Source organism: Ailuropoda melanoleuca, chromosome 10 (assembly GCF_002007445.2).
Source record: "Ailuropoda melanoleuca isolate Jingjing chromosome 10, ASM200744v2, whole genome shotgun sequence".
In the NCBI taxonomy this organism is placed as follows: domain Eukaryota; kingdom Metazoa; phylum Chordata; class Mammalia; order Carnivora; family Ursidae; genus Ailuropoda; species Ailuropoda melanoleuca.
In genome coordinates, this window is record NC_048227.1 from 39097201 (window position 1) to 39120950 (window position 23750).

Sequence of the window (23750 nt, forward strand, 5' to 3'; positions counted from 1 at the left end):
CCAAAAGACTGAGGTTATTCCCTGCATATTCTCAGATCACAGTGCTTCGAAACTGGAACTCAATCAAAAGGAGAAATTTGGAAGAAACTCAAACACTTGGAACTAAGAACCATCCTCAAGAATGATTGGGTAAACCAGGTAATAAAGAAGGAGATTAAACAAATTGTGGAGACCAACAAAAATGAAAACACATTGGTCCAAAACATATGGGACACTGCAAAGGTGGTCCTAAGGGGAAAATACATAGCCATGCAAGCCTCACTCAAAAGAATAGAAAAATCTAAAATACAGTTTTTATATTCTCACCTCAAAAAGTTGGAGCTGGAACAGAAGAATAGGCCTAACCCACACATGAGAAGGCAGTTGATCAAGATTAGAGCAGAGAGCAATGAATTAGAAACCAGGAGCACAGTGGAGGAGATCAACAGAACTAGAAACTGGTTCTTTGAAAGAATAAAAAAGATCGAAAAGCCACTGACAAGACTTATTCAAAACAATAGAGAAAGGACATGAATTAATAAGATTATGAAAGGGGAGAGATCAACACCAATGAAATAAGAATGATCATTAGAAACTTTTATCAACAGCTCTATGCCAATAAATTAAACAACCTGGAAGAAATGGATGCCTTTCTGGAAACCCATAAACTAGTAAGACTGAAACAGGAAGAAACTGATTATTTAAACAGACCGATTAATTATGAAGAGCTTGAAGCAGTGAACAAAAACCTCCCCAAAAACAAGAGTCCAGGGCCTGACGGATTCCCCAGGGAATTCTACCAAACATTCAAAGAAGAAATAATACCTATTCTCCTGAAGCTATTTCAAAAAATAGAAACAGAAGGAAAACTACCAAACTCATTCTATGAGGCCAGCATTACCTTGATCCCTAAACCAGGCAAAGACCCCATCAAAAAGGAGAATTTCAGACCGATATCCCTGATGAATATGGATGCCAAAATTCTCAACAAGATCCTAGCTAATAGGATCCAACAGTACATTAAAGGATTATCCATCATGACCAAGTGGGATTGATCCCTGGGATGCAAGGGTGGTTCAACATTCGCAAATTGATCAGTGTGATGGATCACATCAACAAGAAAAGAGTCAAGAACCATATGATCCTCTCAATTGATGCAGAAAAAGCATTTGACAAAATACAGCATCCTTTTCTGATTAAAACCCTTCAGAGTGTAGGAATACAGGGTACATTCTTCAATTTTATAAAAACCATCCGTGAAAAGCCTATGGTGAATACCATTCTCAATGGGGAAAAGCTGGAAGCCTTTCCCTTAAGATCAGGAACACGACAAGGATGCCCACTCTCACCATTATTATTCAACATAGTACTAGAAGTCCTTGCAACAGCAATCAGACAACAAAAAGGGATAAAAGGTATCCAAAATGGCAAAGAAGAAGTCAAACTTTCTCTCTTCACAGATGACATGATACTCTATATGGAAAATGCAAAAGACTCCACCCCCAAACTACTAGAACTTATAGAGCAATTCAGTAATGTGGTGGGATACAAAGTCAATGCTCAGAATTCAGCTGCATTTCTATACATGAACAATGAGACTGAAGAAAGAGAAATTAGGGAATCCATTCCATTTACAATAGCACCAAAAATCATACGTTATCTCAGAATTAACTTAACCAGAGAAGTAAAGGGATCTATATTCTAGAAACTACAAATCACTCTTGAAAGACACTGAAGAAGACACAAAAAGATGGAAAAATGTTCCATGCTCATGGATCAAAAGAATAAACATAGTTAAAATGTCTATGTTACCCAGAGCAATCTAGACTTTCAATGCTATCCCGATCAAAATACTGAGGACATTTTTCAAAGAACTGGAACAAACAGCCCTTAAATTTGTGTGGAACCAGAAAATGCCCTGAATCGCCAAGGGAGTGTTGCAAAAGAAAAACAAAGCTGGGGGCATCACATTGCCGGATTTCAAGCTATACTACAAATCTGTGATCACAAAGACAGCATGGTACTGGCACAAAAACAGGTACATAGACCAATAGAATAGAATAGAGAACCCAGAAATGGACCCTTGGCTCTTTGGGCAACTAATCTTTGACAAAGCAGGAAAAACATCCAGTGGAAAAAAGACAGTCTCTTCAATAAATGGTGCTGGGAAAATTGGACAGCTACATGCAAAAGAATGAAACTTGACCAATCTCTCACACCATACACAAAGATAACTCCAAATGGATGAAAGACCTCGATGTGAGACAGGAATCCATCAAAATCCTAGAGGAGAACATAGGCTGCAACCTCTTTGACATCGGCCACAGCAACTTTTTTCATGACACATCTCCAAAGGCAAGAGAAAGAAAAGAAAAAATGAACTCGTGGAACTTCATCAAGATAAAAATCTTCTGCACAGCCAAGGAAACAGTCAATAAAACTAAGAGGCAGCCCACAGAATGGGAGAAGATATTTGCAAATGACACTAAAGATAAAAGACTGGTATCCAAGATCTACAAAGAACTTCTCAAACTCGATACACAAGAAACAAATAAGCAAATCAAAAAATGGGCAGAAAATGTGAACAGACACTTTTCCAATGAAGACATACAAATGGCTAAGAGATACATGAAAAAATGTTCAAAATCATTAGCCATCAGGGAAATTCAAATCAAAACCACCTTGAGATACCACTTTATGCCAGTTAAAATGGCAAAAATGGACAAGGCAGGAAATAACAAATGTTGGAGAGGATGTGGAGAAAGGGGATCCCTCCTACACTGTTGGTGGGAATGCAAGTTGGTACAGCCACTTTGGAAAACAGTGTGGAGTTCCCTTAAAAAGTAAAAAATTGAGCTACCTTATGATCCAGCAATTGTACCACTGAGTATTTACCCCAAAGATAAGACATAGTGAAGATAAGGGCCATATGCACCCCAATGTTCATAGCAGCATTGTCCACAATAGCTAAATTGTGGAAGGAGCTGAGATGCCCTTCAACAGATGACTGGATTAAGAAGCTGTGGTCCATATATACAATGGAATATTACTCAGCCATCAGAAAGAATGATTACACAACATTTGCAGCAATATGGACAGGACTGCAGGAGATTATGGTAAGTGAAATTAGTCAAGCAGAGAAAGACAATTATCATATGGTTTCACTCATTTATGGAACATAAGAAATAGGAAGATTGGTAGGAGAAGAAATGAAAGAATGAAGGGGGGTAAACAGAAGGGGGAAAGAACCATAAGAGACTGTGGACTCTGGGAAACAAACTGAGGGCTTTAGAGGGGAGGGCAGGGAGGTGGGGATTGGGATAGGCCGGTGATAGGTATTAAGGAGGGCACATATTGCATGGTGCACTGGGTGTTTTACGCAAATAATGAATCATGGAACATTACATCAAAAAGTAAAAATATACTGTATGGTGAGTAACATAACATAATAAAAAATTATTATTAAGAAAAAAAAAGAACCAAACTTTTCATTAGCATATGGATTCGCCAATTGGAATTCTGCATAGTCTTTTCATAATTGATGATTCAATATCTATTGCTGTCCAGTTTTAAGTCTTTTAAGTGAAACAAGAATTTAAAGGCACTCTCAAATTTTTATGGCTCCCCCTTCCCTGATTTTCATTCCCTGACTTTCATAACATTTTGTCGCACCTAATTTTATAGCAGCATTTTGTTTTCGTTTTGGCAACTTACCTTTTATCTAGTTTTTTATACAAAGTCTTTAACTTCCTTTCTGCATTGTTGTCATCAAATATGTAATATCTAAATAAATTATGAAAGCGTAATAAACAGTATAACATAAACAGGTGCGAGATCAAGCACTATCTACTTTTGGTAAGCATACAACTCAACAGAGAGCACAATTAATCTGGCAGATTAGTTTAATGAGACTTAGCTAAAAGACTGTAATCTTATAATTTCTAAGTTTAAACTGTGGGTTTTTTATCTTTCACATTTGGCAACAATAGCTTCTCGAAAATATCGACAGATGTAAATGGAGGGTTAAGTTATTCATGAGGAAATACTACTATTTACTGGATTGTATGACCTCGATACTGACAAAAGCCAAGAACTGATTTAGAGCGAAAAAAAGATCAGGCACAGACATCACAAACAAGTTTTACTTATCTAAAGGATAGAGAATAAAGTCGGTAAGGAGATGCATTTGAGATATCAGCAATATTTTCCTAGTCAGCGGGAACTATCATCTCATAGAAAGCCAGTCCTCACCATCAGAGTGTGCAGTGAGTGAGGTTCAATTGTACTCCTCCAAACCAAGCTTAAATGCAAGCCTTTTTTACACAGTCATATACACATGGATGGAATGGTTCTGCTAATGGGCCAGTTTGTATGTGTGCAGGGGACTACTTTTTGTGTGCCTGGTGCAACTCATCACAACAGAGTATCAGAACAAAGCAAGGTATAGAACAATCTATGGAGACACAGACACACCCCTGCTCTTTCTGAGTTAACACAGCCTAGACTAGTGCTTTGTTGAACATGGAACAAATATCAGTTAGACCAGGTCTAACTGAAGGTCATGCTGATGGGTCTCACACCAGTCAGAGGTCTACAGATGTTAGTAGAAAAAATGTTGCAGTCAAAACATTTGGAAAACCCTTGGCTTACCTGAGGTATCTTTTCAGCAAAGACAATACTTAATATTAATATTAATTATTAGTCAGGAGGAGTCTGTAGCTAGCAAGATCTCCTGAACTAATTTCAACTCAAGACTTTCTTGTTCCTGTTTATGAATTTCCCAATATCTGGATTCTATAGAGCATCACTTGGGAAATGCCCCTGCAACTGGTATCCTGTGTCTATGTCTGTGTCAGCTCCTAACTCTGAGGGCAGAACTTCTTTAGCTTATTCTTGGGTTTCACATTTGATGTTCAAGTGGGACTTTTAGACCTTTGTCCAAAGACCTGCACCATTTTGAGAACTGAAGGGAATTAAAAACAGAGTCAAATATTATCTCCATCTTTGTCTAAAACATAGTCAGAAACTTCTACACATTAAGCAGTTAGATTAATACATGATAGTCATAGTGCTTCCAATAACAAAACCTATGAATTATTGGGTACCTGCTGTGTTTCATATGCTGTGCTAGCTTCCTTATATATGTGATCTCACATGAATCCCCAAACACTAGTAGATATTTATTTACTATTATTATTTTTTTAGAGAGAGTGAGAACATACATGCATGCAGTGGGGAGGGGAGGGAGAGTGGGAGAGAGAGAGAATCCCAAGCAGGCTCCATGCACAGTGCAGAGACTGATGTGAGGCTCAATCTCCCCACCCTGAGATCATGACCTGAGCTGAAATCAAGAGTAGGATCCTTAACCAACTGAATCACCCAGGTGCCCCTAGTAGATATTATTATTCCCATTTTCATATGAGGAAACTGAGGCTTAAAGATGTTAAATCCCTTGCCCAAAGCACACAACTAGTAAGTCTCAGAGATGGAATCGAAATCCAGATCTCTTGACTCTCACGCATGTTCTCTCTCTTACTACCTCACCCATACACCTCCCTGTGCATGAATGTTAGTGCTACAGTAGGTAAAGAAGAGAGATGGGGCATCCAAGAGCTCATGAGTGATTGAGACTGAGACAAATGCTCAAAGTGAATCATGTGCAAATTTTAGGTAAATAAACGAAAGAGAAAAGCCATTCCAAGTAAAGGGAAAAGTAAAAGCAAATGTGGATTGGGAACTGAACAGAGTTAAGAGGCATATCATTAATCTAAAATTATTTTCTTCATAACCAAAATATTATTAGGCCAAAATACAATATATGGGAGGCTACCTGAGCTGGTCAAGAATAAGACTGCAGCGTTTAAAAGAGTCAGCGATGCTCATGAATCTGCCCTGAGGGAGTAGAAGCCGTCTGAAGAATGACCAGCAGCCTCCAGACAGATTGGCTTCTGGCTGGTTAGCCTGGCCTGAGGCCCCTGGGAAAGGCTCTACATTCGGGAAAACATGGTGAGAAAGCTAGAGCAGCCCTGCTCTTTCTAAGAAGCTGAGAACGATGGTGGAGAGAGTGGCTGGCTGATTCCCCTCCAAGGTGGGAGGAAGTGTTTTAACTCTATGGATTCTTCTTGTCCTCTCAAACTTTCCCCCTTTCCTGGAGAGCCACCACAAAACAAAGAAAGCAGCAAACAGACAATAAATGATGACTGAATTGCACACAGATTAACAAGAGACTGGTCTCAGGGTAAATGTGCTAGGCTAGTCACATCATTATTTTAGAGTAGCTAAAATTTTTGGTAATTTTAGTCCTGCCCTACCCCACCGCTATCACTTCCCTCTCATGAATGCCGGGCTAATCTTCCTGCTTTATTTCTCCTTCTGCTAACAAAGCTTATGGCCATGGAATAATCACTGGAAGGAGTCCCCTGTGTTTAGAGCAGTATTACTAGGCTGAATGTTTGCCTAGCATCTATTCATCTATTGACATCACACTATATGTTTACACCAATTTGGTAACAAAAAGATGGGTGGTTAGTCCTGAATCAGTTACTACAACAGTTTCTGAACTGTTAAATCATTCAACTTCTTTATTAAGGATGTTTGTTCTGCCAAATCCTCCAAATAAGCTTCCACTTGGGGCAGTATCAGATGTCAAAAAAATCACTTTTCTATAACCTATCTTATAATGTTAGCCAGTTTTAACAAATGGCCTTAAAGCTTTTTTTTTAAATAAAGTGTTATCTACTTAAAATGATGCTGTACAGTTATCAGAGAATAAGAACTCAGTCATATGTATCCTAAAATCTACATTTTAGTACCAAGTGATTCACTCTAAAGATGAGTTGTCATTTTAGCCATGAATTCATAATCCTTATTTAACTGAAACACAAAGCACCCAAAATAAAATCATAGTGTTATAAATGCATGAAAAACAAAAATAAAGCAAGAGGTATTTGGACATTTGAACAAGGTAAGAACATGTATCTCACAAGTGAAAATCCTTCCACATTGAATGAAAATAAGATACCAAGGCATATATAAATATGATTCCCACTGGGTGAGAAAATGAGCCCAGTGAAAAATTACAGACTTCTGGCATTTCATTTCTTTGATGGTCACTATGCTAAGATTTCACACTTCTACTGAGATATATATTTTATGCAAATAACACATCCGTTCATCTTAATAGATGTGCACTATGTGGTCTAAAATTTGTTGAGTAACTTTTCAAGAGTTACTTTTCAAAAACATAGGGATAGGGATAGGTACCAGACCAGCAGGGACATCCACGGAATCAGCCTGAGACGCAGGAAGATACATCTGGATCTCTACAAATGAACATCTCCAGCACTGAGTCAAGGAACGAAGCAGGGAGCCGTGAAACTGCACACAGATATGGGAAGATAAACAGAAGGGGGAGGGAGTCACCGTGTCAGGGCGCCGGGAAGCGGTAGCCACCTGCACGGGGGAGCGGACAGACCGTGGACCTGCATGCTAGAGACAGCAGACTGAGAACGGGAGCTCCGGGAGTGCGCGCGGGGCGGCTGGCGGCTGGCGGCTGGCGGGCCACCTGCACCAGGGAGCGGGCGGACCCGCACCCTGGAAACAGCAGACTGAGTCCGTGAGCCAGGAGGGTGCACCACCAAGCATCTCACGGAGCTCCGGAGCTCCGGTGTGCTCACTGGATTCAGGCTGAGACCAGGAGCTCCGGGAGCGTGCGTGGGGCGGCTGGCGGCTGGCGGCTGGAAGGCCACCTGCACGGGGGAGCAGGCGGACTCGCGGTCAACACCCGCGAGACACCAGATGGAGACCGGGAGCTCCGGGAGCCCAAGAGCTCCGGGAGACCCCGTGGGGCGGCTGGCGACTGGCCGCTGGCGGGGTTGGAAACACAAAGGACAGAGACGCGCCGGCCCTGGAAGTGAGGGCTGGGACGCCGGGTGTGGGGCGCACAGACTGGGATGCTGCAGGGTGGAGCAGCACCAACAGAAACAGAGTTAAAGTGGCCAGAACACCAGTGGAGAACGATCCGCGATCCCTCTGTTCTGAGACAGAGGCTGAATTTCAGCCGCTGCTGCTCTCTCAGAAGAGGCATAGCAAACCGCCAGGGAAAGCCGCCAGAGAACAAAAGCCCGGAAATACCGGCTCACAGGGTGCCCATCCCCATCCCCCCTCGCAAGGGACACAGAGACTCTACCCAAACAGGGTTTTCTGAGTACCTGCAGGCAGGCCCCTCCCCCAGAAGGCAGGCTGAAAAATCAAGAAGCCCACAACCCGGAGCGCCTGAGTGGCGCAGTCACCAAGCACCTGTCTTCGGATTAGGGTGTGATCACAACGCTCCGTAAGGAGTCCTTCATCGGGCTTCTCCACCGGGAACCTGCTTCTTCCTCTCCCACTCCTCTGCTTGGGTTCCCTTTCTTGCTGACTGTCTCTCTCTCTCTCAAATAAATAAATAAACTCTTTAAGGAAGAAGCCCACATCCCTAAGATCTCTATAAAACAAGGGCGCACGGCCTGGGTCCCAGTCAACACTTGGGCTCTGGACAACCCTGCAATCTCTCTTCATCAGAATGACGAGAAGGAGAAGTCCCCCCCAGCAAAGAAAAGATAATGAGTCTGTGGCCTCTGCCACAGAATTGGCCTCGGCCACAGAATTAATACATATGGATGTATCCCAATTATCAGAAATGGAATTCAGAGCAACAATGGTCAAGATGATGAGTAAACTTGAAAAAAGCATCAGAGAAAGCGTTGCTGAGAATATAGAATCCCTAAGGGCAGAAATGAGAGCGAATCTGACAGAAATTAAAAATTCTATGGGCCAAATACAGTCAAAACTAGAGGCTCTGACGGCCAGGGTCACCGAGGCAGAGGAACGCGTTAGCGAATTGGAGGATGGGTTAGTAGAAGAAAAAACGAAAATAGAAGCTGGTCTTAAAAAAATCCACGCCCACGAATGTAGATTACGGGAGATTACTGACTCTATGAAACGATCCAATGTCAGAATCATCGGCATCCCTGAAGGGGTGGAGAAAAACAGAGGTCTAGAAGAGATATTTGAACAAATTGTAGCTGAAAACTTCCCTAATCTAGCAAGGGAAACAAGCATTCGTGTCCAAGAGGCAGAGAGGACCCCATCCAAGCTCAACCAGGACAAACCTACGCCACGGCATGTCATAGTGCAATTCGCAAATATTAGATCCAAGGATACAGTATTGAAAGCGGCCAGGGCAAAGAAATTTCTCACGTACCAAGGCAAAGGTATCAGGATTACGTCAGACCTGTCTACAGAGACCTGGAATGAGAGAAAGGCTTGGGGGGGCATTTTTAAAGCTCTTTCAGAGAAAAACATGCAGCCAAGGATCCTTTATCCAGCAAAGCTGTCATTCAGAATTGATGGAGAAATAAAGACGTTCCAAAATCGCCAATCATTAACCAATTTCGTAACCACGAAACCAGCCCTACAGGAGATATTAAGGGGGGCTCTATAAAGGTAAAAAGGCCCCAAGAGTGATACAGAGCAGCAAGTCACAACCGATACAAAGACTTTAAAGAGAAATGGCATCATTAAAATCATATCTGTCAATAATCTCTATCAATCTAAATGGCTTAAACTCTCCCATAAAACGCCACAGGGTTGCAGATTGGATAAAAAGACATGACCCATCCATTTGCTGTCTACAAGAGACTCATTTTGAACCCAAAGATGCATTCAGACTTAGAGTAAGGGGATGGAGTACCATCTTCCACGCAAATGGACCTCAAAAGAAAGCTGGAGTAGCAATTCTCATATCAGATAGACTGGATTTTAAACTAGAGGCCATAGAGAGAGATACAGAAGGGCACTATATTATTCTTAAAGGAAGTATTCAACAAGTGGATATGACAATTATTAATATATATGCCCCCAACAGGGGAGCAGCAAGATACACAAGCCAACTCTTAACCAAAATAAAGAGACATATAGATAAGAACACAGTAATAGTAGGGGACCTCAACACCCCACTATCAGAAATAGACAGAACACCCTGGCAAAAACTAAGCAAAGAATCAAAGGCTTTGAATGCCATACTCGACGAGTTGGACCTCATAGATATATATAGAACACTACACCCCAGAACCAAAGAATACTCATTCTATTCAAATGCCCATGGAACATTCTCAAGAATAGATCATGCTCTGGGACACAAAACAGGTCTCAGCCAATACCAAAAGATTGAAATTATCCCCTGCATATTCTCAGACCACAACGCTCTGAAATTGGAACTCAACCACAAGGAAAAACCTGGAAGAAACTCAAACACTTGGAGGCTAAGAACCATCCTGCTCAAGAATGACTCGATAAACCAGGAAATCAAAAAACAAATTAAACAATTTATGGAGACCAACGAGAATGAATACACAACGGTCCAAAACCTATGGGATACTGCAAAGGCAGTCCTAAGGGGGAAATACATAGCCATCCAAGCCTCACTCAAAAGAATAGAAAAATCTAAAATGCAGTTTCTATATTCTCACCTCAAGAAACTGGAACAGCAACAGAGGGACAGGCCTAACCCACTGACAAGGAAGGAGTTGACCAAGATTAGAGCAGAAATCAATGAATTAGAGACCAGAACCACAGTAGAGCAGATCAACAGGACTAGAAGCTGGTTCTTTGAGAGAATCCATAAAATTGATAGACCACTGGCAAAACTTGTCCAAAAACAAAGAGAAAGGACTGAGATTATTAAAATTATGACTGAAAAGGGAGAGGTCACGACCAGCACCATTGAAATTGCAAGGATTATTAGAAACTTTTATCAACAGCTATATGCCAAAAAACTAAACAATCTGGAAGAGATGGAGGCCTTCCTGGAAACCTATAAACTACCAAGACTGAAACAGGAAGAAATAGATTTCTTAAATAGGCCAATTAACTATGAAGAAATTGAGTCAGTGATAAACAACCTTCCAAATAATAAAACTCCAGGCCCAGACGGTTTTCCTGGGGAATTCTACCAAACATTCAAAGAAGAAATAATACCTATTCTCCTAAAGCTATTTCAAAAAATAGAAACAGAAGGAAAGCTACCAAACTCATTCTATGAGGCTAATATTACCTTGATCCCCAAACCAGGCAAAGACCCCCTCAAAAAGGAGAATTACAGACCGATTTCTCTAATGAATATGGATGCCAAAATCCTCAACAAGATCCTTGCTAATAGAATCCAACAGTACATTAAAAGGATTATCCATCATGACCAAGTGGGATTCATACCTGGGATGCAAGCATGGTTCAACACTCGCAAATCAATCAATGTGATACATCATATCAACAAGAAAAGACTCAAGAACCATATGATCCTCTCAATTGATGCAGAAAAAGCATTTGACAAAATACAGCATCCTTTCCTGATTAAAACCCTTCAGAGTGTAGGAATAGAGGGTACATTTCTCAATCTCATAAAAGCCATCTATGAAAAGCCTACTGCAAGCATTATTCTCAATGGGGAAAAGCTGGAAGCCTTTCCCTTAAGATCAGGAACACGACAAGGATGCCCACTCTCGCCACTATTATTCAACATAGTACTAGAAGTCCTTGCAACAGCAATCAGAAGACAAAAAGGGATCAAAGGTATCCAAATCGGCAAAGAAGAAGTCAAACTGTCTCTCTTTGCAGATGACATGATACTCTATATGGAAAACCCAAAGGAATCCACTCCCAAACTATTAGAAGTTATAGAACAATTCAGTAAGGTGGCAGGATACAAAATCAATGCCCAGAAATCAGTTGCATTTCTATACACGAATAACGAGACTGAAGAAAGAGAAATTAGGGAATCCATCCCATTTACAATAACACCAAAAACCATGCGTTACCTTGGAATTAACTTAACCAGAGACGTAAAGGACCTATATCCTAGAAACTATAGATCACTTTTGAAAGATATTGAGGAAGACATAAAAAGATGGAAAAATATTCCATGCTCATGGATTGGAAGAATTAACATAGTTAAAATGTCCATACTACCCAGAGCAATCTACACTTTCAATGCTATCCCGATCAAAATACCGAGGACATTTTTCAAAGAACTGGAACAAATAGTCCTTAAATTTGTATGGAACCAGAAAAGGCCCCGAATCTCCAAGGAACTGTTGAAAAGGAAAAACAAAGCTGGGGGCATCACAATGCCGGATTTCGAGCTGTACTACAAAGCTGTGATCACAAAGACAGCATGGTACTGGCACAAAAACAGACACATCGACCAATGGAACAGAATAGAGAACCCAGAAATGGACCCTCGGCTCTTTGGGCAACTAATCTTTGATAAAGCAGGAAAAAACATCCGGTGGAAAAAAGACAGTCTCTTCAATAAATGGTGCTGGGAAAATTGGACAGCTACATGCAAAAGAATGAAACTTGACCACTCTCTCACACCATACACAAAAATAAACTCCAAATGGATGAAAGACCTCAATGTGAGACAGGAATCCATCAAAATTCTAGAGGAGAACATAGGCAACAACTTCTATGACATCGGCCAGAGCAACCTTTTTCACGACACATCTCCAAAGGCAAGAGAAATAAAAGATAAAATGAACTTATGGGACTTTATCAGGATAAAGAGCTTCTGCACAGCCAAGGAAACAGTCAAAAAAACTAAGAGACAGCCCACGGAATGGGAGAATATATTTGCAAAGGACACCACAGATAAAGGACTGGTATCCAAGATCTACAAAGAACTTCTCAAACTCAATACACGAGAAACAAATAAACAAATCATAAAATGGGCAGAAGATATGAACAGACACTTTTCCAATGAAGACATACAAATGGCTAACAGACACATGAAAAAATGTTCAAAATCATTAGCCATCAGGGAAATTCAAATCAAAACCACACTGAGATACCACCTTACGCCAGTTAGAATGGCAAAGATAGACAAGGCAAGAAACAACAATTGTTGGAGAGGATGTGGAGAAAGGGGATCCCTCCTACATTGTTGGTGGGAATGCAAGTTGGTACAGCCACTCTGGAAAACAGTGTGGAGGTCCCTTAAAAAGTTAAAAATTGAACTACCCTATGACCCAGCCATTGCACTACTGGGTGTTTACCCCAAAGATACAGACGTAGTAAAGAGAAGGGCCATATGCACCCCAATGTTCATAGCTGCATTGTCCACAATAGCCAAATCATGGAAGGAGCCGAGATGCCCTTCAACAGATGACTGGATTAAGAAGCTGTGGTCCATATATACAATGGAATATTACTCAGCTATCAGAAAGAACGAATTCTCAACATTTGCTGCAACATGGACGGCACTGGAGGAGATAATGCTAAGTGAAATAAGTCAAGCAGAGAAAGACAATTATCATATGGTTTCTCTCATCTATGGAACATAAGAACTAGGATGAACAGTAGGGGAAGAAAGGGATAAAGAAAGGGGGGGTAATCAGAAGGGGGAATGAAACATGAGAGACTATGGACTATGAGAAGCAAACTGAAGACTTCAGAGGGGAGGGGGTTGGGGGAATGGGATAACCTGGTGATGGGTAGTAAGGCGGGCACGTATTGCATGGTGCACTGGATGTTATACGCAACTAATGAAGCATCGAACTTTGCATCGGAATCCGGGGATGTACTGTATGGTGACTAACATAATATAATAATAAAATATTAAAAAAAAAAACTTAGGGATAAAATTTCAACAAGAAACAATTGAATCACGTAGAATATCCCCAAAACTCCTCTCTTAAACTTGCAGCAATTAAACATCTGATAATCTTCTGAATCTCTTATTACTGCTCTTAAGTAACTCTAGTTCTAAAACTCTAGGTGAGCCTGATTCCACAGTTTCTCTATTTTAATAATCATTTTAGTTGTGACATGCATAAACCATCAAAATTGTGAAAAATGACTGGAGTTTATGTAAGGATTCTATATTAGTTTGCTAGGGATGCCATAATAAAATACCATAGACTGGTGGCCTAAACAACAGAAATTTATTTTGTTCAAGTTCTGTAGGCCAGAAGTCCAAGTCTAAGGTCTGGCAGGGCTGGTTTCTCATGAAGTCTTTCTCCTTGGGTTGCAGATGGCTGCCTTCTTGCTGCTGTGTCCTCACATAACCTTTCCCTTGTGCATAAGCATTCCTCATGTCTTTTCCTCTTCTTATAAGGATATCACTTTTATTAGATTAGGGCCCCATCCTTAAGACCTCATTTAACCTTAACTACCTCTTTAACTATTCTAATGCAGTCGCATTAGGGGTTTGGGCTTCAACTTACAAATTTTGAGGGACAGAATTTAGTCCAGAACAGACTCACCTATTTCCAATGATCACTTACTGGGTATATTAATAATATTCAACATCAACAAGCATTTACCATCAATTTCATGATCATCATCAAGTATTTTGCAAATGTCTAGTACCTGCTTTGCTAAGCAAGTTGCTAACCAAGAAAACATCATATTTTTATATGTTTTGCAGTTTAAGAGGGGTTTTCGAGTACACTTTCTCATTCAATCCTCACAACTACCCACTCTAATATTATCAAGTCAAGATTATTATCCTCGTCTTAAAGGTGCAGAACAGACAGGGAGAGACTGACTTGCCCAAGATAGAATAATAAATGATGACTGCAGGACTAGGTATTTGTCTCCTGTTGCTTCTTTTAACCCCGAATTGTGATATTGATTAGATTTAGAATAGCCTAGGACACCTGGGTGGCTCAGTCAGTTAAGCAGGTCATGATTTCAGAGTCCTGGGACTGAGTCCATTTCAGGCTCCTTGCTCAGTGGGGAGATTACTTCTTCCTCTGCCTGCAGCTCCCCCTGCTTGTGCTCTCTCTTTCTCTCTCTGACAAATAAATAAACAAAATCTTTAAAAAAATTTTTAGAAGGACCCTGCCTTGGAAAAACTGCAGTCATGAATAGTAAGGTGAACAATGTTATATTAGTTGTAAATTATTAAGAGAATAAAAAAGTTTGAATTGGACTCCGTGGCCATAAGCAGTTTCCCATGGCTGACCATCTTCAGAACCTGCTAAGATTATAGTCCTAGGGAGAGAATATGGTAAGGAGTCTAGAGCAGTAATGGGCATATAGTAGGCACTCTATTAATGTATATTAAATGAATAAATATTGAATAAATCCAGGAAGGCCCAGTAACTGGCCCACAGAGAGTCTTCAATGTTGTTGAATGATTAAATGGTAGAGTTAGCTTATTTCTAAGGATATGTGATACTGAATGGAAATGAAAAGCATTTCAGAATGTCTTGCCACACCCACCTTTCCAGCTCAGCTCAAGAAGCTCGTCAAGATTCCCTCGTTCCTCCCCATGTGTCCACATCTCCTCCTGTCTATCCCTAAGAATCACTTCTCATGGTCCTCAATCTAAGCCATGTACATAAATCTCAGTCTGCCCCTTAGACTGGGAACTCCCAAAAGACTGAGTCGTTGTCTTACCCTTATCTCCCACAATGCTTTGCACATAATAGGCACATATTAAATATGGAATTGAATCAAAGTTTGCTTATAACCCACACACAAAAGTAGGAGCTCCCTCTGGGCTCTTTGGAAGATTAGTGCTTTCTCTCACACTTTATGCTCAGATTTTATCCTCACTACTAGATATGTATTGAATTTTTTTTTTTAATTTCAGAAAAGACATCTGGAATGGTGAAGCAATTCCCTTATGCTTCTGTGGTTTGAAGCTAAAAGGCAATTAGACTTTACTCTCTTAAAACCGTCTGGTTTTTCCATTCAAAGTTTCACAAAACTTTTTTTTTCCTATTTCAAAGGTTCAGCGATATCAGAAACACAGGGAGGTTTTAGAGAACGTTGAGAAAATTGGGCGATTTGGAGCTTCAGTTACATCTGCAATAGCAAATGTAAACAGGAATTTGCAAAAGAGTCCTCCAACTAGAAAGTTCTCCTATCCAAACACCTTGCAAAACAGGAGCCAGCTGTAGCAGGTATAAAAACACTGAAAAGTTTTTTTGGGCAGGTGCTGATTGAAATGGAAATTTTATACAACAAAATTGATTATACTTTAAAAATGTAAAACTCTAAGAAGAAAAATGAAATACAAATAAGACTAGGTTTCAAAGATTTCTATTTAATGTTTCTCTTTATGCTGGGTTGGTTTTTTTTTCCCCCAAGTTGTAAAAAATTCCGTGGCTGCAGCTGCAGAGAACAAGGGCCTCAGAGAATAGGTATCTATCTAATGCAAAGAAGGGCCATGAAGTGAGCCAGAATCATGGTTGCCACCTAAGCTAACAAATCAGTTCCCACCATCAAGGAAGTCAAAATCCACTTTGGACTTTCTAGGCACCAAAACTTGGTAGGTACTAACGTTAAGTATCCCATGACCCAATGCTCATGCCCCATCTTCTTTGTGAATCTGCCTCCCCCTTTTCTCTATTTGGTTGACAGGTAAGTAAAGAGATTTGAAACAGACCAGACAAGAAACAGAATAAAACATTTATTCAAAATTTTACGCTCAAAACCTAGATTTGTTGTGATTTTTCACTGGGATTTGATTATAATATATTTCAAAGACATAATGCCTTTTAAAATCTAAATAGAATTTCACTGAAGTAGAATACAAGGACTTGAATTTTATTATAGGGTAATTTTTTAGAGAGATTTGTAATATTTAAATCCCACTTGATACAGAAGTTTTGAGGATTGGAGAGATGCAGTTGCACAAAGCTGTGAACGGAATCATTTTCAGAACAGTGACGTTCATAACAATCCCAATTGGGGAGAATAAATGGTACATGGTCGTAATCATCACTTTGTCCAAAGGAAAACCTGTTATGTTTGGCTCATATACAGGCAGTGATGTTAAGCATCTCTTCTTTCCTATCTTTTTAAGCAATAGTTCTCAATAAGACAAACAGCAGGTGATCAGTGGAAGGTGCCAGGAGGAGATTTGGTTCAGCTGGGAAGGTTTTTAAACTACAACACCCCCTCCCCATCTGTGCCAGAACCAGATACAAAAGAAGAGGGAAAGCATCTATAATTTAATAAAGTTTCCCAGGTGATTTCCATTAGCCTCCAGCTCTTATTAAAACAATCAAACAAGGGGCACCTGGGTGGCTTAGTTTGTTAAGCGTCTGACTTTTGATTTTGGCTCAGGTCATGATCCCAGGGTCATGAGATAGAGCCCCAGGTCGAGCCCCCCTGTTGAGCCCTGAGTCTGGGCTCTGTGCTCAGAGGGGAGTTCGCTTCCTCCTTCACCCTCTCCCTGTCCCTCTGCCCTTCTCCCCGCTTACCCTCTCTCTCTCTCCCCCTCTCTCAAATAAATAAATAAATCTTTAAAAAACAAACAAACAAAAAACCTCACTGTGTTTTAAGCAATTGAGGATAACTACTTTTATGACAAGTCAAAGGAGGAAAACAAAACCTATTTTGTAGTGTAATTTAAAAAAAAAGGAAAAAAAACATATCCTGTAGTCATACAATTAAAGATTCTAGAACCAAAAAAAAAGTGTAGAGATCACAATTCCCAACTTCCTCATTTTGCAGTTGAAGAAACTGAACATTAGAGAGGTTTGATTACTTAATGTTAGAGACAATAAGGTTTTGCAACTAAGAGAGCTTTTTCTATGTCAAATCTACATACAATAGAAAGTTGAATCAATGAATGTGTATTTAGAGCACAGTTTAGCAAACAATTATTGAGCACTTACTCTGTGGTAGGTATTTCAGTTGCATACGTTATTTCTAAGCCTCACATCTGCTTTGTAAGACAAGTACCATTTTCTCTATTTTACATATTGGATAGGGAAGGACAAAGCCACAGAGAAGGTAATCTTCCGAAGATCACATAAATAATATCCTTCGAGCTGGGATTTTAACTCAGGCTATCTAACATCAGAGCCGGCACACCTAACATGATGTGGTTCTCCTCTGCCTACCATGTACCCAGCACTCTGCCAGTTTCTGTAGATTCAATTCCGCCTTTCATGGAGCTAGCACAGATAATAAAAAAGTAAACCAATGATTATATACTTACAAGTTCTGGTAAGTACCACAAAGAACAAAGCATTATAAAAGGGAACACCTTAGTTTATGAGGTCAGGGAAGATAAATGGTATCTAAACTGAGGCTGAGAAGGGGCCATTCACATGAAAAGAGTAAAGCACAGAAAATAGCATATGCCAGGGCCCTGAGAGAGGAGTTCCTCAAGGAACTGAAAGGAGACCTTTATGACTAGAAAGTGGGTAATATTCCAAAATGTATAGAAAAGATGGGAGAGGTAAAGAAAGCCAGGTCATGCAGAGCCGGGTAGCCATTACAAGAGCTAAGGAGTTTGAATGTATGCCTCAGTGGGCAGTACGGATGTCCTCCCGGTGGGTGTGGGGGAGGTTGAAAGGAAAAGGGGGAGAATGCATCCTGCTCCCCTGATGTGTAGGGCACCTGAATACACTACCTAATTTTTCTCCTGCTGTCACCTATTTGAGTCCTTTGTCATCCCCCAACCCCCTTCTTTATATATGGTCTTCCTTTTCATGAAACTACTGTTATCATTCGTAATGACTCCAACATTCGTAAGATTATCTACCTGGGATTCTGGTTTGCTTAATGACACTATCTGTAATGTGCTTCCCTCCACTCCACCCCAGTCACTCACACTATGATTAAATCCTAGGCTCTCCATTTTATCAGCAGAAATTGCCCCACCTTCAAAAAAATCTCAATTTCAAGCATTTAATTCTCTAATTACTGCTTTCAATCTAACTCACTTGTTCAATACCCTCTCTGAAAAAATTCTTGAACCTTTTTAAGACCTCCATTCTATGGACCCCATCATTTTCAGCTCATTTTCTCTATGCCTCTCTCCCTCTAAACATAAGTACAGTAGAAAATAAAAACCCTGGTTGATGCCAATATTTGCCATGGTTAGCCAAACAGCTGAACACTGATGAAGAAAATCACATACATTGACTGACTTCCCATAACATTCATGACCACAAACCCTAATAGAACTTCAAAATGCCAGCAGTATGACTATATTCCCCCATTGCTTTGTCATTCTCTGAGATGGTTATTTACACCATTTCTCACTCCTTAATTATTTCCCATTCCCTCATTTGGTCCCCTCACCCATGTTTCATTAAGCAAATAAGAGCCATCAAGCAGGAACTCACTCACCTCCTATTTCCAAACCATAAACCTTCCTGCATCAACACTTACTTTCTACCCCTTCCCACTTCTTAAAATGGGGCAGGGGGAAGGAGTCTTTCCTGCTCTTTGAGTTCAAATTTTACTTTTCTGAATCCTGTCTCTCTGGCCTCAAGATCTTCACCCTGGCATTATCTCCTCTCTCTCTCCCATATTAATTCTGTCTCTACTGTGCTGTGTCCATCAACCTCAAAACACTCTCTAAAGTTTGTTCTTAAAAGAAGGGAAACAAACCTCTATCCATTTCCCCTACATTGCACTTCCTCTCCATTTCTCTACTCTTCATAGAATCTCTCAAAATTTTCCACTTCCTCAGCCTCTGTTCCCTCCTCCATCCCCAACCTTTTGTCTTCTGACACTATGAACCCACAGGCTTTCTGTCAGTCATCAACACCACCATGTTGCCAATCCTAGTGGTCAATTCCCTATTCATCTTCTCAATAGCAGCTAACATGGTTAAGCACGCCTGACCTGATACTCTCTCCCTTGTTTTTGTGACACTATACTGCCTTGGTCTTCCTCTTACCTCACGAAAGTTCCTTGTCAGTCCTCTGCTGGGATCCTCCTTCTCCATCTGACTTCTGGTTCTTCCTCCTGTATCCTTCCTACTATAAATATAAGGAATCCCCATTGCTTTGTCCAGAGTTGCTTCTTATCTCAAAACTCTTTCTCTTCCCACCTCCCAGGTGAATAAATAACATGCATGTGCTGATGACTTCCAAACTTACATGTCTGGCCCCCAAACTATTCTCTGAGCTTTTGACTTATTTATCAATCACTCACTTGATTTCTTTACTTGATATCTAAAAGGCACTCAGAATTAATCTGATCAAACTGCATCGCTCATTCTTTTCCCAAAATGTGATTCTCCTCTAGTTTGCCCCACATTTCCCTCTCTGTTGCTTTGTCTTTGCCTCATGCCTTGTCCTTCCTCCCATCCCAGCACGACAATTAATTAGTACACCTGGCCTTTAATCAATCTAGTTGCTCTCCTCTCTACTGCTATCACCTGGTGCAAGACAACATCATTTCTCTCCTGGTGAGCACCAGTCTTGTATAGGTCCAGTGCTGATCCCAGGTATGGTTGGGTCCTATCTAAGGGGGATTACAAGTCAACAAGCACAGTGATTTGTATTTCCAGGGTAAAAGCTAGTTCATTAGCGTTTGAACATGAACTGTGTTTTCCCAACCTATGGCATTTCACTTTCTTCCTACAGTTTCCCTGGGTCCTAGCTAGTAATACCTATTCTTCTGCCCTTCTTTCATGCTATAGTGTAAAAGACAAATGTATAAGAGACAATGTTGATTCACACAGTTTTTAATAGGAATGAATACCTCTGTCAAAAATATAGAAATACAAAAATATGAGATTCAGGCAACAATCAGCCAAGGAGAACTGCAAAAGGCAGTGTCAGGGTATACATTCCAACAGTTTTTGTGTATCCACTGAACCTAAAAATGGCATTACTGTGTACAAGACCTGAGGAAGAGAAAGATGTCTGTGTACCTCATTAGACCTTAATGATCGATGTGCTGGCCCAGCTAAGCACCATTTGGTGACTGTGTGTGATAATTTAATATTGTCTTCTAAGTATGATGTGATTGCCTCTTCTATGACTCTGGAATCTGTCTTACAAACACCAATGGCCACAAATAAGTGCATAGTCGACAGTGCGTATTTAATGCATGATTTGAAAAGCACATAATTTCAAAAACTTAAAACTAGGAGAGCTTTCCATGTGAGTAAATCCCCCCACACATTGATTGATAATGAATAGTAGAGCTAATCATCATTCACATAATCTTTCCATTCATGAATTCTAATTTCTGCAGTGAACAACGCTTCTTCAAACTGACTTCAGACAACTGACTCCACTGGAAACACTAAACACTAAAGATATTAAATGGCTGGGGTGCCTGGGTGGCTCAGTCATTAAGCATCTCCCTTAGGCTCAGGGTGTGATCCCAGGGACCTGGGATCGAGCCCCATATCAGGCTTCCTGCTCCTCTGGGAGCCTGCTTCTTCCTCTCCCACTCCCTCTGCTTGTGTTCCCTCTCTTGCTGGCTGTCTCTCTCTCTGTCAAATAAATAAATTAAAAACCTTTTAAAAAAAGATATAAAATGGCTTTTCACAGAATGATGGAGTTTTGAGACTTTGTCAAAATAACTAATTGAGATCTTATAGATATAAAACCATAAGAAGAGATACATTGGAAATTCAAACAGAAACTTTGATTAAAATATGGATTTCTAATTATGACTGGTTTCTTTTTTAATATTTTTTATTATATTATGTTAGTCACCATACAGTACATCCCTAGTTTTTGATGCAAAGTTCCATGATTCATTATTTGCATATAACACCCAGTGCACCAAGCAATACGTGCCCTCCTTAATACACATCACCAGCCTATCCCATTCCCCCACCCCTCTCCCCTCTGAAGACATCAGTTTCTTTCCCAGAGGCCATAGTCTCTCATGGTTCATTCCCCTTCTGTTTACCCCCTTTTCTTCTTCCCTTTCTTCTCCTACCGATCTTCCTACTTCTTATGTTCCATAAATGAGTGAAACCATATGATAATTGTCTTTCTCTGCTTGACTTATTTCACTTAGCATTATCTCCTCCAGTCCCGTCCCCGTTGTAGCAAATGTTAAGAAACTGTTCTTTTTGATGGCTGAGTAATATTCCATTGTATATATGGACCACATTTCTTTTTTTTATGTTTTTTTATTATATTATGTTAGTCACCATACAGTACTTCTCTGGTTTTTGATGTAAAGTTCGATGATTCATTATTTGCATATAACACCCAGTGCACCAAGCAATACGTGCCCTCCTTAATACACATCACCAGCCTATCCCATTCCCCCACCCCTCTCCCCTCTGAAGACATCAGTTTCTTTCCCAGAGGCCATAGTCTCTCATGGTTCATTCCCCTTCTGTTTACCCCCTTTTCTTCTTCCCTTTCTTCTCCTACCGATCTTCCTACNTCCCCTACCGATCTTCCTAGTTCTTATGTTCCATAGATGAGAGAAACCATATGATAATTATCTTTCTCTGTTTGATTTATTTCACTTAGCATTATCTCCTCCAGTGCCATCCATGTTGCAGCAAATGTTGAGAAATTGTTCTTTTTGATAGCATCTTTTTGAAGGGCATCTCGGCTCCTTCCACGATTTAGCTATTGTGGACAATGTTGCTATGAACATTGGGGTACATATGGCCCTTCTCTTCACTACGCCTGTATCATTGGGGAAAATACCCAGTAGTGCAATGGATGGATCATAGGGTAGCTCAATTTTTAACTTTTTAAGGGACCTCCACACTGTTTTCCAAAGTGGCTGTGCCAACTTGCATTCCCACCAACAATGTAGGAGGGACCCCCTTTCTCCACATCCTCTCCAACATTTGTTGTTTCCTGCCTTGTCCATTTTTGCCATTTTAACTGGCATAAGGTGGTATCTCAATGTGGTTTTGATTTGAATTTCCCTGATGGCTAATGATTTTGAATATGTTTTCATGTGTCTGTTAGCTATTTGTATGTCTTCATTGGAAAAGTGTCTGTTCATATCTTCTGCCCATTGTTTTTTTTTTTAGTTTAAAGGAACTTTTATTAGCAAATGTGGGACAACATGACCATCAAAGAGAATAATCAAAATAAAGAATCAAAAATAATGGGGGCACCTGGGTGGCTCAGTCGGTTAAGCCTCTGACTCTTGATTTTTTTTTTTTTTATGATTTGGTTATTTGTTTCTTGTGTATTGAGTTTGAGAAGTTCTTTGTAGATCTTGGATCCTAGTCTTTTATCTGTAGTGTCATTTGCAAATATCTTCTCCCATTCTGTGGGCTGCCTCTTAGTTTTTTTGACTGTTTCCTTGGCTGTGCAGAAGCTCTTTATCCTGATAAAGTCCCATAAGTTCATTTTATCTTTTATTTCTCTTGCCTTTGGAGATGTGTCGTGAAAAAGGTTGCTCTGGCCGATGTCATAGAAGTTGTTGCCTATGTTCTCCTCTAGGATTTTGATGGATTCCTGTCTCACATCGAGGTCTTTCATCCATTTGGAGTTTATCTTTGTGTATGGTGTGAGAGAGTGGTCAAGTTTCATTCTTTTTCATGTAGCTGTCCAATTTTCCCAGCACCATTCATTGAAGAGACTGTCTTTTTTCCACTGGTTATTTTTCCTGCTTTGTCAAAGATTAGTTGCCCAAAGAGCCAAGGGTCCATTTCTGGGTTCTCTATCCTGTTCCATTGGTCCATGTGTCTGTTTTTGTGCCAGTACCATGCAGTCTTTGTGATCAGAGCTTTGTAGTATAGCTTGAAATCTGGCATTGTGATGCCCCCAGCTTTGTTTTTCCTTTTCAACTATGATTGGTTTCTTATTTATGACACTACTGTAGTCCCCCCTTATCTGTGGGGGATACATCCCAAGACCTGCAGTGGATTTCTGAAGCCGCAGTTAGTACTCAACCCTATCTATATATGCTATGTTCTTTCTCGTATATACAAACCTATGGTAAAGGTTAATTTATAAATTAGGCACAGTAAGAGAGTAAGAACAATAATGAAATAGAACTATAACAATATACTGTAATAAAAGTTATGTGAA